Raw genomic sequence first — 17,811 nt, 5'->3', positions numbered from 1 at the left:
GGTGGCCATTATGTAATGTGTGGACTCTAATAAAATCGCTACAACTAGTTTGTCGAGTCCGAGCTTGAATTGTAGCTAGGGTTGACACGAATATCTTTTAAAACACTTTTTTTGTTGGGATAGAAAAAACCTGGCTTGGAGACCACGGATCGGAAGACATGGTGTAGACAGGCCTCCCACTCGAAGGACCGGTCGTCTGGTGAATATCGCGGATAGCACCTGGCACGTTTACGACAGGCAAAGCTTTTGGGAGAATTTAGGCAGGAGATTACTTCCCAGAAAATCGTGTTTTTTGTAGGAATGTAAAATAGTCTCTGTTGTGCGATTTATTCCAAAAAGTTAACTCTATCTACTACCGTGACAACGAAATATCCCTTTTAACTTTTATGCTGCTTTATTTCAGTTCAGTCCATGATGAAAAAACATTACGGTGAATATAATCTTATAGATCCTATTTTTATTGTAAAGAGCTGGGTACGCTAACTGGGTGGTAAGTGACGGTGACACTGGTGACATGGACAGTAAAAACAGAGATCCTCAAAATGTAGCAACCCATTTTTTTACAAGCTTTTTACAAGCTTTATATTGACTTCACTTGTTAGTATGTGTGGGACAAATCTTGCAACTGAATTTAAGACCAGTTCTCCTCAACCGATTGAGCTGAAATTTGGTATACTTATGTAAGTACGATGACGATGCAATATTATGGTACCATTGAGCTGGTCTGATGATGGAGTCGGGAGGTGGCCATAGGAACTCCTAAACAAAACGGCGGAAACTCATCGTGTTTGGGTTCGTTGGATTTGTCTTTTTGAGCACTTTAGTGTTAGACAATGTCCAGGGTCCTGAGATTAAGATATAACTAAAAAAAAAAAAATAAAACCGACTCCAAAAAACCTACATTAAAAAGTAGAAAAATAATTACTAATAACCTACTTATTTATTAGGACGAATTAATATTTATGTAGGTATACCATGATTGATACTTTTGGAGTCGGTGCAGGCAAACTTTACATGTTTCATAATCTTGGCACCGACTCCAGAAGTATCAATCATGGTATACCTACATAAATATTAATTCGTCCTAATAAATAAGTAGGTTATTAGTAATTATTTTTCTACTTTTTAATGTAGGTTTTTTGGAGTCGGTTTTATTTTTATTTATAATTTAAAAAAGTTTATTTTTATTGTTATTTTTTTAAATCACGGATGCTGCCAACCCTGCTGCACCCACGTGGTCCGACCAGCACCTGTTTGCTAAATATACCGAGCGCAATCAGCAGCGCATCTGCCGCCATAGATTATTACGCAATAACTCCATGGTAATGAACTGTCCACTCCTGCGCATCTGGCCGCGAGCTTGGACTGGTTATGATTTTATGGCCACTGCACGCCGACTTTGGAACAAGCTTTATTAATAAGTAATAAGATTCCCGCCCGCGGGTTTGTCCGCGGTTTGTCATATTTTAAGAAATAAGATTATGAAAAATTATAGCTTTGATTACAAAATTACAGGATAAATAAAAAATATTATGGCACAGAAAGGAGAAAACCCCCTAAAGGTAAAGTTATGTATTTTTTCCACAACGGGTAATCGCATCAACGTGTCTTGAGAAATTTAGTTTTCAACAATTCGTACAATTCATCATTACATTACATCGATGCTAAATGCTAATGTTTTATGGAGTCAGGGGTTTGTGATGTTCTTCACTTGGTGCCAACAGAAAGCATTATAGAACAGATGTAGAGTTTTGTTATATTATTTTTTATTAAACAGGACCATGTAGAGTTTCTGAGATTTAGGATGTAGGTATAGCTTCTTGTAATAATTGATTCCTTAATTTGTTTTCAAAACAAATCAACATAACCTTTGCTTTTTTTCCATGAAACAACAAACATTGTAGCACTACATTTAAAGTTGCATGTGTTACGTCCACTATCTATTACGTCGGCAAGTAATTACCAACCGCAGTTTGCAGAAGTGTAAGAAAAACAAATGAATGTAAAAACGTTGTTCTTTTAATTTAGTAATTTACTGGCCGCAAAAAATTAAAATAACAAACTATGTCGGTGGTCGAAGCTGATCGTGACTAAGCCACACTAAAGTAGTTATTATAATATCGCACTAGTTATTATGTGATTTTTTTATTGTGCGTAGAACATAATGTCTCAATTACTGCAAAGCAAAGAAGCTCGGCAGATGTGGGCCGTAATCTTAATGTGATACTATTATTATAATAATCGTTGTTAGTTTTAAAGCCTTAATGATTGCTTTATTAGCGTAGTCAACTTTGTTTATAAATGTTTTTACTTAGATTTACACGCACTGCACGCTGCTTTTTACGCAACTACTTTAGAAGGTGGTTGTTTTATAAGTATGAGAAGAAATAGATCTTGGAAGTTAATTTGTTATAGTCCGCACATTGTACATGACCTTTATACTTATAAACACGGTCAATTTAAATAAAATTTACGAAAAGTGCGAGAATCGCACAATTTATATCTACTCATTTTCTTACATCACTTTTGAAAACATTTTATCTGATTTATCAAATTCTTACCCGATGGACAAAGGACTCTACAAACATACTTGATTGTGATGTAATGTAATATAGAGATCACTCAGATCACTTAGTCCAATATCTGTTTACCAGTCTACATTCAATAAGATATTATGATTATGATTATGATATTAAGTAGGAGTAACTCCTGCGGTTGATTCTTTACGCTTATTACTTATAGGCGTCCGTTCTTCAATGTAGTCTCTATTACCAAGTAAAATTTCACCTTTAGCTGCTAATCTTTACTATCCAAAAACCGTTGGGTCATATTTTTAAATCGGCATACATGAAAATTTATTTGTATTCGCATTTATTTAGGCGGCACGTGTCTTTAATTGCAGGCCCGCATCCACTGATTGGCTGGCACAATACCGTTACACTTTCCAACACCCTAATGCAATTATTAACTGTTTAAAGAACGCTTAGGTTTAAGTAATCGAGTGACATGCTTTTCTGAAAGGTTCAATATAATTAAAGAATCATTAGAATTACCTAAACGGTCGGTGGAATACAACTAACGGAATGTTAGCTACAGAAATGAAATGCTTTAACTTTAAATAAAACTGTATTCTAGATTACGTAAACTAAAGCAAGGTAACAGAAAACTATAGTATCGAAAAAGGACGTAGAAAAATTTCAGCTCAATGGAAAACCGGGATGTTGGTTAATAAAATTTTAAGTTGCAAGATTTGCCTACACCAGACATGTGAAAGTAAATAAAAGCTTGTAAAAACAAGATGGACTCTGTCTAATATCTACGCTCATTAGCTTGCCAAAGCCAATTTTAACAATAAATTATAGGCAGTTATTGAATAAAAGTAGTAATAAAATTTATGTAATTTTATAATAATGTTTGAAAGCTTAAAGTTATTGTACTTTTATAGTATTCATAAATACCAATGCAAACAAGTCCGCTTCTCTTTTATCCTCTATGCATAAAAGGTACAATTATGTTAAAAATTATAGCATTTTATATAGTTTTAATAGGTGCAATTTCGCAACAAATAAATGTATAATAACATTGATATAACCGACTGATTACACTCATAAAAATAAATATCTGCCTAACTTGTGAATTAACCGTAAATAGAGGCTATGAACAGGCGTGAAGCTAGATAAAAGTTTATTATAAACAAACACCTTGTTATCGGTTTATTAAAATTGGGTGTAAAGTCATTTAATTATGTTATTTTATTGGCAAAGGTGTCCCCAGCCCAGGTGGTCCGGCGTCGGGAGAGACCGCGCACGCGCACTACGTGGAAGTGTCGTGCTCATCAATTTTGACACTGATCTTTGAACTGCAAGCCATTTATTGTTTAAAGTTAAGAGATAACAAAAAATAAACCCAAGGTTTTATAAGAGCACATTAATTATGAAAGTAGCAAAAGTAAATGGAAGTGAGATTATATCGATGGAGCAGCTTATTGAATATGATGTAAAGCGACCAACTTATTATTACTTCATCTAAAAATTAATTCGAATGAATAGCTAGGTTGTAAAATCACGACCAACCAAAAGGATGGCAGTTACCTTGGACAGCAGATCAGTTTAGCCACACAGAGAGGGGATGCTGCCAACCTTTTGGATATTATTATCACAGGGTCTGATATGTTATTACTACTGTAAGAATAAAACTGTAAATATTATGTAAAAATAAATTAATACAAAAAATTAACGACAAGTTGTTCCAAAAATAAACACGAGAATGTAGAGATGCGGTTAAACCGAACGCGCATTAGCTAAATACGTTTTATGCGCGCGCGCTTGCACCGACCGCATAGAGACATAATGGCTGCGGTCGCCATCGTAAACTCCGCACCTTTCATTCGCCAACTATTGTATTGCCTAGTTTTATGGGGTATGAAGTTTCACTTTCCTAAATAAAAGCTGTTAGGACAGCTTATTGTAACAAAGAAGTGTCAGGTTCTGCAGTGTTTAAGTTTATTGCGACTACTTATTACCTACTGTTAAATTGTATTTTAAAAAAAAGTTAAAATACCACTTCATTATGAATGTTGTAATGATTGCAAGAAAAAGTGCTTGCAGCCTGATAGGATAATTGTAAAATAAAAGAATCTTTACCTGGAAATGAAGTTGCTTAGCGAGACTTTTTCGCGTGATTTTGCTTGTAATGTGTGTTCGGGTCTTCCTAATTTTAAGTACTAGACTGCATCCCACTTAACATCAGGTGCGATTGTGGTAAATACCTGCCTTGTTATGCATAAAAAAAAGTAATATTTTTATGTAGTAAAATATGAATAATATAATTATTTACAATACTTATATCACAAAATGGAATGGACACATGGAATATACCTATGCGTGAAAATTCGAGTCGTTAGCGAGAAAAAAAACAAAAGAATATCGATATATGGGTCGTCGAGAAAGGAACGCAGTTTTCTTGGTGGCCAGTGTCGCGCGACTAAAAAAGAAAAGAAAAAATATTTATTCGGTACCAAAAATAAAAACAAGTGAAGGTTTGATAGATAGAGTAAGTTAAACTTAAATTACTGGCTGTATTTGGCGTTCGCAGAGCACAAATAAATGACAATCAAATCCAAACCCTCCAAAGAATCTCCACATCTCACATGAAGACAGTGCTTATGGTATCTGGAAAAGGCTTTCCTAATTACTTGGGGTGTGTTTTGTTTGCCGCTATCGCGCGTAACGAGCCGCAAATGGGTCGACGGCGATCGCGCGATCATGCGGGCCACCCGCCCCCGCCCGAGCGTCAAAGGCCTTTGTACGCGAGAGGTGTAGGGCTTGGTGATGGGAGGAGCGGGAAGCGAGTTGCTAAATCAGGCTGACGGTACTGTGAAGCAAAAAATCTGACCTGTAAAGAACCGTTACAAAAGGAATTTGGAGTTTTTCACCACAAACCAGAAGTCTGCCTGTTCAGTGTGGAGACAAGCATAGATAGGGTAATTGTGAGTTATTTGAATAAGGAAATTAACTTGTAATGCGAATGCACTTCAAGTCGTGTCTTCGAGATAGGTAACATTGTCTCACAAGCTGTACTTCTGAGAAATATCACTATTAAAAATTTGCATATTTTTACGACTAGGTATATCTCCATAATCTCCATTTTAAACTTATACTCTTTATATCGCCAAATCGCAGCGGTGTCTTACATTTTGCGTAATGTACTGCTGTTGCTCACAGTTAAGCATGTTGCTCTTTTTATCTCGCTGCCGCTTATCAGCATATCCACACCAGAAGCAGATAAGCTCAGCAGTGCTAGCGGAATCTCGCGTCTATCCTTGCTAATGAGTTTATCTCATACGTGAGCAATTAGCCCGTTGAATCCGGCACAAGGATTCAGTTGAGGTGCTGCAGAACAGCTCTTTGTCTCCGCTTCACAATGTGGAAGCTTTTCATTTGAAAGATTTCATTGTGAAAATTTTTGGATTTTTTTTTCCAAAGATATCACCGTGAAAATGTATAAAAGTATTTTTTCTGAGAATTATGAAACAGGCGCGTGTATCTGGCATCTTTGTGTACGGAATTAGTGTCGGATCTGAAAAAAATTGCCAATTTTTCGCATAATTATCTGATCGATGACCGTAACATGTAATCCAACCAATAGTCGATCTATTTGTTGAAAAGGGATAGAGAGAAAGAGAGGTCACTAGCTACAAATTGATCTCTATTATCCGGGTATTAGATTTAGTCAGAAACAAAAGAATATCCATGACGTGTCAATACTCAAAGTCGGGGACTTTTTTTGAAACGGGGTTTTATAAAACTGAATAAAAATGTTCAATTCAAAAGGTTCATAATCATTCAGTTTAAATTGGAAAACATTTCAATGTATTTTTTTAGCGCTAAAAAGTACCTGAATGCGTCGAATATGTATGGAATGGGTTTCATTACCTCCCATGAAACTGAAACAAACAACTTTGCATCGCTAATTAGCCTAGATAGCTGTGTAATTGTACCTACTGGAATTAGCATAGCGTCAACGGTGTCATTGGCTGGTGGGAGGGGAAAATCGATTTCCCCTCTACAATGTAGAGGTTTTACCTGCCAATTATATGAGGGGAAATCCTATAGATAGGTAACTGGGAAAATACTCTTTTCAGGTGACGTTTTAGGTTTTTGTATTACCTGAATTCTTTAAACGTAATTAATGAGTTTTGCCTTGAGGTGTTGTTGGCATTAGAACTGTGAAACTAATGGAAATGCGTGTAAATTATCCGATACCACTTAATTATGTAACGATGCATGTATTATACTCAATATAATATGTATGATCTTATAGAACCGAATGGTTACATTGTGGATTGTTATGGATCAGACGATGTTTCACTATCTACCGTGTGGTGTCAGATTTCTTGAGCCTGACATTTTATAAATCAGATCGCCTATTTAAGAAATAGAGAGACGCCCGTATTCACAAACATTACTATGAGGTCTCACAGTGCGCGTCGACACACAGGGTCACACACGGACCAATCACAAAGTTCTATTCAACGCTGCGCGTTCGATTTGCTGCTTCACTTAAGCAAGCATCGTTTGTGAATACGGGTGAGAGTCTATTGCTGTAACAATTGTCGTTCGGAAAACATATTGGCTGTCGACTATTACTTAAACAATGATCTATCAACCACCCGGTATATGTAAAATATGTTTGCGAAGCAGCACGAGCGGGTCGTCCCGTGCGCATGATTATGCAGTGTAACAATAATGCAAATGATGGCGCAATATGGCACAAATCGCTCCCTTATCGCCGCATCGGCACGCGACGCTTTACTCAATTGTTATTTTAAATTGTTCCGATGGGTTTAATTAAGGGAAGAGTCACGGTAATACTATCTATACAGTATTCCAACTCGGCCATATTTTTGAAATAAATGTCAACAGTCGCGCGCGGTACGTCACAGTATGACAACATGCGACAGGGCTGCCCACCTACAGTACCCAGTTTAATTACATCTGCCTACTTAGAATTTCTNATGGTGCCACTTTTTTTGTTCCTAACAAATTCGTTAGTACACAAGTTCGCGTGGAAACAACTTCATGTAAGTGATTCCATAGTTTTGCTCGCGAGTGTAGTTTTGTGATTGTATTTTTTTATTTAGTTAGACAAACCACATACTTTGTGAATGGAATAGGTTAAAAATGTGTGTTGTTTTGTGATTAACTAGTAGATTTAATTTAGTAAAATCTACTTAAATAATTGTAAAACTTTAATAATCATAATGATCTGTTACGTTAATTTCGGGCGTGCGAAGTCGTGGGCAAAAGCTGGTTTAATACAATATAATTTTCATTTCAAATGAAACTGACTGAAAATGTCAATTTGACTAGTTTTTTACCAATTTGACCGTAAATGACGGTCAGTCAAATTCAATCAGTTTTGTCATTTTTAACACTTGGCCACCGACGTCCATTCGGCACATTCGCGACACCTCCGACTTTTGCATACCGAGCGCATACCGAGATTTGAATTTCGAAATCAAGTTCTCGTTTCGTCTCTTTATATGAAGTTACAATACTGTATGATATTATTACCGTGGAAGAGTTTTTAATTTGTGGTTGATGTCAACATTTTGTTGGGTGTATGTGGATTGATCGTTTTTTGTTTTGGCTTGCTCTCTAGGCGTTCTATTTTTGATTGATGATTGGCAATAGTAGGTACTGTAGCGTTCAGTTGAAACAATTTTATGTTGCCTGAAGAACATGGTGTGGTACTGTGGTATCGTGGTCCATCAAGTTCCTTTGTGCTCCAATAGGATAACTATGTTCAAATTCTGAAAAGATGGTGAAAAGTTAATGAAATAGTGGTATTAAAATTCTAACATAAGACAGAAAAGTTAATCTAACGACTCATTAGCTTTTGACGTATCTGTCCTGAAAACATCACCAACTCACCTACATAGTTTATTCTCCTTGTACATCTTGAAACCTTAGACTTGTAAGCTTAGCGAAGCTACTAACTTCATCAAACACGCAATGTTTGCTGGCAGCCGACCGCAGCGGGGCCTTGACAGTTCAAGAAGCAGGGTAGAGCAGGGCCCACGCTCCTGATTTACGTTCCTCAACCGCAGAGATCCAATGTGCCTTTGTTACAACAATTTTTATTGAATAATAAAATTTCTCCGTAAAATGGAACGGCTTTATAGGTCATAATTCGTTTTTAATGCGCGTTTAGGTAAGAATTTGCGCTGTCTATTATTGTTGATACCTCGAAGCGGGGTGTGAATCTTCTTTTAAAATGATATTTTTAAGTTTGGATCTACATTTTTTATACTTTTAAGAAATTATGAAAACAGATTTGAGGACGAATGAAAGTAAACAAATAACGTTTTCAGCTTTGTTGTGTTTAGGGGTAAGAAGATAATAATTTTTTTTTCTAAAGTTCCTCTGAGGTTTACGATTCCAGATGAAGCTTTTTGCTTCCACTTCCACCTACAGCTTAATCATAATTTTCCATCGTGTGAGATGCAAGCCAAGAGCTTTCTCGCCAAGGTTAAAATATAGATGATTAATTAGATACTCATAGGTATTGAATTAATTAATGACTCATCTAAATGATTTGATATAACTATAAATACAATAGGCTCAATAAACAAATGTAAAAGCAGACACTTTAGTAGCGTGACGATAAAAATGGTTAAACACATTCGTGCCAAGATACCATCTTGGGGTAAAATGCGAACACGGAGATAATGACTCGATGAATAATAATGAGTTAGTAAGTGTGAATCACCAAATATATTTAAATTGTTATCAATTAAAAGCAATATAATAGCGATTTGAGTCGCGTAGGTCGGGCCATATGGCGCGCGCACGGGAGCCGCGTAGCGAGGCCACGAAGTTGGCTAGTTAGTTGAGCTTTAAGTTAAAAGTTAGTTACGAGTAGCTTGGGTATAGACAATATAATAAATCAGCAATGGTGTATTTTGTTTCGATAAATATGAACTTTAAAGGCAAAATTTGAAATGTATTTGTTATTATTAATGTAGCTTTCTTGTCGTTACGTTACACTCAACGGAGTCCGATGGGTAGTTTGGTTAGTCAGTAGTGGGAAGACAACTGGGTCTAATTAACTGGAAGACACACCGGTTCTAAAATCCAGCCATTATAGAAATTACACTAAAAGCTTTATAAAAGTGAAATAAGTAGTATTCTTTTTTAAAGGCTCAATTTAAGTTTTATGAGATCAACAAGAATAAGTCGCAAACTTTTTGAAAACTTTTTAAAATAATGTTTACACATTAATATGCCAATATCTCGCTCTTCTAATGGCCCCACAGTTCATGTAAATTTGTCGGGCTCAATTGAAGTTAATAGGTACGTCGGAGGGTGAGTACCGCAGCTGACGGAGGTGTGAGGGAATGCGGCCCTCCCTCGCACTCGACGACGGAGGACAATTGATGGTCAAATAAAAAACGCTTGCGCATGGGCGGGAGGGCTTTATGCTCTTATTTATAAAGCGAGCATAGTATTTTTGTTCTGTATTATAATTCGGATATTGTATGTTTATAAGTCAATGGAGGCAAGATTGACACATATTGTATCTGTAGTTCTATGGTTGACCTAGTCCTTCACGTGAACAATTGCAAAGATAGTAAAAACATAATGTTATCATCAGTCTACTTTTTAAATAAAACATCGATCGAAACGAAACCCATAGTAAACATAAAATCTGATATTTAAAACATTGTTTGTATCACTTTAGACTAAAGTTAAGTACATTTCCTTGAGTTCTTTATAATTGCGATGTAAGTATTCAAAAGGTTACCAAAAATTAAGCTTAGGTTTTGAGAGTGTTTTGTGAATACGGCCCTAAGTCCTTTAAAGCATGACTATTTAGAAATGTATTGAGAATTGAAACGATTGTAATTTGTAATATAGACAATAATTGTGTTCCTTTAAAAGGGGTATCAATCAGTATCAAGTAGAATTTAAAGAGAGACTTTTAATTATGGTAGGCTGTAATTCTAACTTCGTACTTACTTATTTGCTAGATGCTAGCACTAATAGACGCTTGTTTATAAAGTTTAAAAATAGAATTGTTATTCGATTTTACACCTGAGGCTTAATAAAGCTTATTAATGCTTACTGTGTCTCATAAATAGTACCTACTTACAAGTAAATAGTAGAAAATTAGTGTTCATATTTACAGTTAACTAAGTCACTCACTCTTTTTCTCTTAAATTAATAAAAGTGGCAAGTTTTTATTTTAGACAGTTTACGTTTCCAAAATCTTCAACAAAATAATAACAAAAGAATTAAATCTTTATTTTCTCATCACAATCTTTTTCTTGACCTTTCAAACATGCACCACTCCATCGAATCTCCCCGTGATATTTATACCAGGATTATCCACCCTTTGTAACGCACCCTTACTAAGTTAATGTGTGCTCAGAGATTAGGACTCCTCATGAATGTTAAACAAATAACTATCTAATGTAGAAGCGGCCGATAATATAAATTAATAGGTTTTTATTTGTATTGGTTCTCCTGTGGGGAAATAAAAATGTCATTGGATAAAGTTTTTGCTTGACATCTCTTCTAGATAAACCCAATCATGCTTATAGAACAAGCCTTCACTGACCTAAATTTGTGAATTACCGCCAAATAACTCATTAAACATTTTGTGTGTCCCGTTGGAGTATCGAACCCAGGACCGTGAGGTTTTAAATCACTAGCCTCAGCCGTTCAGCCACTAGCTTAGACGCAAAAAAGAACTCCAAATACTTAAAAACCTGTATTTACCAACTATAAATTGAACGTTTCCGATTAAATTTTAATTAACTACAGTAATTACCTTTTAATTAATTGTATTGTAAGTACTTTTTTTATTAGGCTTTTTTAGTATAATCACAGAGTACAGAAAACAACTACAATATAAGGTTTTCTTAAAATAATTAACCAATTTAATTACGTACCTACGTAGTGTAAGAGAGCCCCTATTTTGTATGGCATCCATCATTTCACTAGCTAAATGTCAAAGACAATGTTGATTAGTTAATAAATCCTGTCATTTTTGTCATAAATTTATCCTTTTTTGTATTCGATAGTGCATCGTATGCAGAGTACCAGGCACGTGGTAGCGACAGCTGTTGAGATTAGGATCTGTTCCGGACCTCACCTAGGCATTATCATCAATCGAACTCACGTGGATATGGACATTTGGATGGGATCTGATGAGATCTTTATGGATTTGTGTTTAAAAACTATTTGTAATGAACATACAGTTCATAAAAATATCTATCTACTTGTGCACGTGTCATAGAAAATACAAGTTTAATAAACTCGCACTTTTGAACGGAGTAGGCGTTCGAATTTTGAATTTCGAAACATTTGTTGTCACAATGTTTTTTTCGAAAATTATTTGCATAGCCGTAAAATCAGCCAGGTTACAAAATGAACATCAATTATATTGTTTGTTTTAATTTTTTCTGCTTATTAATTTTTAGATAATTTAGTGTGCACAAAATACCTACCTAACAAATCTTGCCTCAAGTCACAACTGCATTCTTATAGGCAAATAATATTATCACCATGACATAGGTAAGTACCTAGTAGTAGTTTTTTACCAAACTTTTTGTATTTTAGTTTTTAAAGTAAATAACTTGTCTGAATTTAAACTGAATAAGTGGTGCGTTGTAATGAAAATATTTTTAAGCATCTATATTTTTTAAAATTATTTTAACGATATGGTATATCTTTTTATAAAAAAAAAATATTCGATTTCATCAGAAAGGAGGTTGCATTGTGAACTGAAAAAAAAAAACAGTTTGGCGCCAAAACAGATTAAAAATTAGGTAGTGTTTCGTAATTTCTTTGTCATAGTTGGTCTTAGTCCAGTTAGGTATTTTATTACAAAGTTACAACAACAAATGTTTTTAATGCAATAACAAGGTATTAATCGCTTGAAAAACTAACATCGATAAAAGGTAATTAATTATTTTTACTTTATTTTAATTCCACTAAAACAACGTGATCGGTAGGATGTTTTCAATGTAAGATGTTTATCTTTACTGCATTTTAATATCATTTTGTTGCAACTGATACTATCAACGTAGAATGATCTAGGATTAGTAATAAATTAGAAGAAATTTCTAGATTTAATTCTTAGGCCGTGTGAACGCAGGTGCGGTGTCACCTGCCGGCTTGACGCATACGGAGAATCTCAATCCTTGCTATATCCTAGCTAGTACCAGTTTCAATAGGAAAATAACCTAATGGGAAACGCTTGGTGGCCATATTAGATAAACACTTTAAATCATTTTTTAAATGCTTCTATAATCAGGCCCATTATGGGTTGGTGGAAAAATAAATTGATTCCATACTTGGAGGTCTTGGATGCATAGTAATGTTAGTGGTTACTTGGTCGGATTGTCATATAGGAAAATCAAAAATATATCTAGTTTACGATTTTTCTAAAATTTTATGAGTACTGACGTGGTTTGGTTCTAGGAGAATAAAACTCTCCCGAATCTAGGTTCAGGAACACAATATTTTGGTGTAATTTTCACGCATAAATATATTTTTTAAGATTATTAGAAAGTATTGCAAAAGTTACTAATAATCCCGTTAGTCCCTTGTGTTAAGCTAAATAAGCTTGTGTTACGAGTAGTCTCACCACAATAGTCATGAGGCGGTGGGATTCGAACCCGTGTTCCTCGGATCTCGAGTCGGCCAGTCCAACCACTTCACCGTTTGGGCTATCGTGGCTATAAAATAGATTGAAAATCGTTTGTATAAACTTCATTAATAAACTTTTTTTTATTATTACATATTTTTATTCTGGGGAATACTTAATTTTAAACATTATTTATACCGGTCTTGGAAATTATCTTAGTTTTGTATTTTTTGTGATTATTGAACCTAACTTGTAAAAATTCAAGCTCTTTATTTTATTACACGTAGTAGTATTGACATTATCTTACACCAAGTCACTAGCCTGCGTCGTATTGATCCGCATTACGAGTACAATTTATGTATTAGCATACGAACTCTTTTAACCCAAGGAACAACGCTCTGCATAATTGGACGAGATCGACGCGTACGATTCTAATGCAACAAATTGCAGTTTATTTACATAAGTCGGTGGCAAGTGGCAATCACACTCGACACACCTGTCCTCATGTCAGTTCTCATCATGATATGTGACAGGAATAACAACGATATTTGAGGGATTTGCGCGGGAAATAAAACTCTATTAACTAGCTTAGTGACACTGTTTAAGTAGCAGTCTTACTTAAGTACTTTTTTATTTCTAAAATTCGATCTTACTTAGATACATGTTATTAATTTAAGCCTATATAAACAGCTATTTGTCCCGTGTGTGACTTAATTAAACATTTAAGTAGTATCGACTACACAGGGTGGAATTTTGTAATGGCACCTTAAGAACTTCTTACCTATATTAAATATTGTGAATAGAAAATTTTACTCAAAGATTGTGAAAGAAAGAAAACTGTATTCAAATATTTCAGAAAATTCTCTTGCCACACCCGGGAATCGATACGACTATTTGTTAAAAATTACAGCCAGTAGATTGCGTCGATCGTTAGGGACGAAATCTCTCAACAAACTTGAACGATCATCGAAGAATTATTTGCAAAAATGGTGTAACGGTGATTTTCAGAAATTTCCGGCAACCTTTTAATGCAGTTCTCTTTCTTTTCAGAAATTACGGAATGTGTTCTTTGAGTAAAATTTTCTATCTACAGTATTAAGAGTACTTTTCATTCAGGTGCCATTACAAAATTCCACAGTATATTGGTGGTCGGCTCTGAGTACGCTCAGCTTTAGTGTCTGCTTCCGTAGATAAGTCCTTTGGTATGGCACACTAAAATGTGTGGTAAATATTTATTTTAATACATTTTCTAATGCCCGTTTTACGAGCAAGCTGTGTAAGATACACCTTACTTTGTAACATCTTACAACTGCTTAGTTTTACTTACATTAATAGTTACCTGTACGTTGCAGTCTAGCCGAGGTGGCAGCCATAAGTTTGCTACATTATGATCCTAAGACTTTATTAGGACTATTACTAGGGATATTTCCATTTACACCTTGTTCGTTTGCATTTTATTAATTAGTACTTGTATTAATTGCTTTCCATTAATTAGTCCTTAATTAGCATTAGCTATTGACATGAATGTTTGATATTTAAGTATGTTCAAGTAAGAAATAAATTTATTAAATAGGTATTATACTTTCCAATTTAAATTAATCAAACGATGCATTTTAGACTAACGATAATAATATATTTCTAAGATATTTTCCTTAGCACACCTATTTATCTTGTTCCTATTTGTCAAACTGTCACAAGTTAAGATTAACAGTTGATAATAAATGTCTACTCACACTCTGCAATAGAACCTAAGGAGTAAGAAACTCTCGAAAACTAGTTATTAATTTAATAGTAAACATTACGTAGACAATGAGCAAAGTTTTGAGTAGCAATTAAATTAAAATGATGAATAAATCAAATGCATCAAAACATAAAAAGCGTAAAAAACAAAACTTACCAACAAAAGGTCACCTCATTGTTTACTTTTTTAACCGAACTCATAAAGAACAGTCATAATTGTTTCGGATTATGAGAACTTTCGTATTAATTACTCCCCAAATGAGCGGCGCATTCGTCACCATTCTCTAAAACAACATAAAGGGTGGAGCACACTCGAGCGCTATTGTTTTTCGGCTATAAATCTAATTCTGTGCGTTGTAATTATATCGTTTAGTGTGTGACAGTGCCATTATTATGCAAATGTCTGGCTCGGGGTGGGAACGAGACAGGAGACGGCAATATTGCGACTCTACGGGACGCCACTCTACTGTCCGGAGGGCTACTGTTATGAGTTTTGGTTTGACGATCGTTGAAATTAATTTAAAACCTAAATGAGATTGGTTGGTGGGAATTTCTGTTCTGCTCTCGAAGTTTTCAACATGAATTGCAGAGATGGGAAGTGGTCTTCCAATTTGCTCTCATGCTTAAGTCTGGATAGATTGGTTTATTTATTTCATCAAAAAGGAATTACTTGATGATCGTGTTAAAACTACACAAAGGTGACCAACTGACTCAACACGTCACTTTTCTGAATGTAGAGATAAAGTTTTCTATAAGATCTTTCTTTTGCGTGTAAAGATGCTATTTTAATAGTAAGTAACCGGTGCCCCATTAGTATCAAAGAAAACATTTCAATTAGAATACAAAGAAAGGGACGCATTGGCATCTTTGTTTCCCGCAAGAAACAATAGCAAAGAGGTCGATCAGCCTCGTAGGCCACTTCAGGCACAATCAAACTGCAATGCGAAGGTATGTAGCGATTGTGCGCTTTGTTCGCGCACAAAGACACTTGAATGTGAGAAACTGTTGCGTACGCGCATGTGGGAATGTGGGCTCTTGGGGAACACCGATACTTAGGATATGGTTAGGATTGGTTATTTGCAAGTGGATACATTTCTGCGAATGGAGTAACCAGAATGTTCTTGGGTTTTGTTCACTCACTTGGCAATTGAAGTAGGAATTGCAAATTTATTGATTGTGAATACTTTACCGGACTTTTGTAGCGACTAATTACGTGTACTAGTAGTTTACCAGAGATGTGATTTATTTTTGGTAATATAGGTTTTTTCAGCTAAGTATCTATTCCTTGAAAATGTTGTGGTTTGTACCTACTTAGGTATTTATTACATTATTATTATGTGCAATGATTAACCAAATATATTCCAACTTACCTAATTACCAGCATTCCATAAGTCCGATGCATTTGAAACTCTATAGCGGCCAAGATAGCATCGCGGCAAATCGGCTCTCACTGGTGCCCAATCTGAATTCAATAACAAGGTATTAAAATAACGTTTGAGCGTTCAATTAGGCGGTGGTATCGGCCATCGCGGGGTCGGATGGTGGTCCATTGTGGCGGCGCCCCGCGGCTCGCGCCACTCGCGACAATACAACGTTGCCTTGCCGCTCCGATGACCGCACGAGAGAGCAGATATTGTGGGAAGCGACACTTGAAAAACAATATTTTTTTGATTGCACTGGGATTTGGCTAAGAGTTAGACATCGATTATTGCGATTCGCTTCGCTTTTGAACTTCGATTTACTGGACAAGATAATGCGAAATAGCCACCTGCTATAGATACCTATCTATGCCACTGTAGAGTCAGGCAATTTTTTCAGCAATTGATGAATAATGAAATATGTAATTTTATTCCGGATATTTCTTAAGCTATTTTCGCAAGCATTTTTAGCTGACGTTCAACGGATTCCCGTAACTCGACATCAATAAAGTACCTCCATATTGTAATAAATTCCCAACCCTTAACTTCGCTTCTAAAAAGTCGTTAACTACTCTCGTAGTAAATCATAACAACAGTGGGCCTTATCAGCTAGATATCATCTTTAATGGCGACAAAAAATAATGGCGAAGCCAACCCCGCGGCGACCTCACGAATTGTTCCTTCACACTGTCGTCAAAGGCCCAGATTCTCAGATCGGGAGATAAGTGAGTTCTCACCTCCCCGCGGTCACGCTCGCGGAAGGGTTCGCAATAAAAATTGCAACAATCAATTGGAGAAGCCATCGAACAATTTGTATAGCTCTATGTGCGGGTTGACAGCGATGCTATCGGCGCCTCGGGGAGCAATGCAATGGGAAGTGGCAAGGGTTGTTTTCTCACACCTCAAGTCCCGTTGCGTAATTAAAGTTGCAAGTGGTTTTTCAACAGGTTACAGAATTGGCCACATGATTGTATACTGTTAACTAAAATTTAAAAATAATGTTTAGGCCAGGATTACAGCTATCTATTAGTTCCTTAGAGGTTCAAATATTTAATTTACAACATCATAAAGTAATTCGAAAATTAAAAATAACTTGAAAAAATCTAAAAAATCATAAAGTAAATCGTATTTCTCAGATAATCTCAAAGTTCAGTGGCACGCCAAGAATACCAAGCAAAACCATAAGTNATGGGTCCAAGTTACCTCAAAGTCCATAATAAGACATAAACATCACCTCGTTGCAATATGTCACTGGCAACAAAGCGCTGCGGTAACGGTCCGCATCATTTGTCTGTGGTCCGTAATTTATGGTCTCCTGCCGAAGAACGAGGACAAAAACGGGGATGTTGTTAAATATTTGCCTTGAGACAAGAGGGGGCGATAATTCGAGGCTATTATGACGTCATTTCACGCCCTTTGTGAGGTCGTCACGCCGTGTCATCTGCTCCTCGAGACGCCTGCCTCGACTATCTCCCGATTACATCTATTGTGTCAT

Source organism: Ostrinia furnacalis, unplaced genomic scaffold, assembly GCF_004193835.3.
Source record: "Ostrinia furnacalis isolate ACB-3 unplaced genomic scaffold, ASM419383v2 OfSCF0069, whole genome shotgun sequence".
In the NCBI taxonomy this organism is placed as follows: Eukaryota; Metazoa; Arthropoda; class Insecta; order Lepidoptera; family Crambidae; genus Ostrinia; species Ostrinia furnacalis.
The sequence above is the reverse complement of the archived record's forward strand: the minus strand, read 5'-3'. Positions refer to the sequence as shown.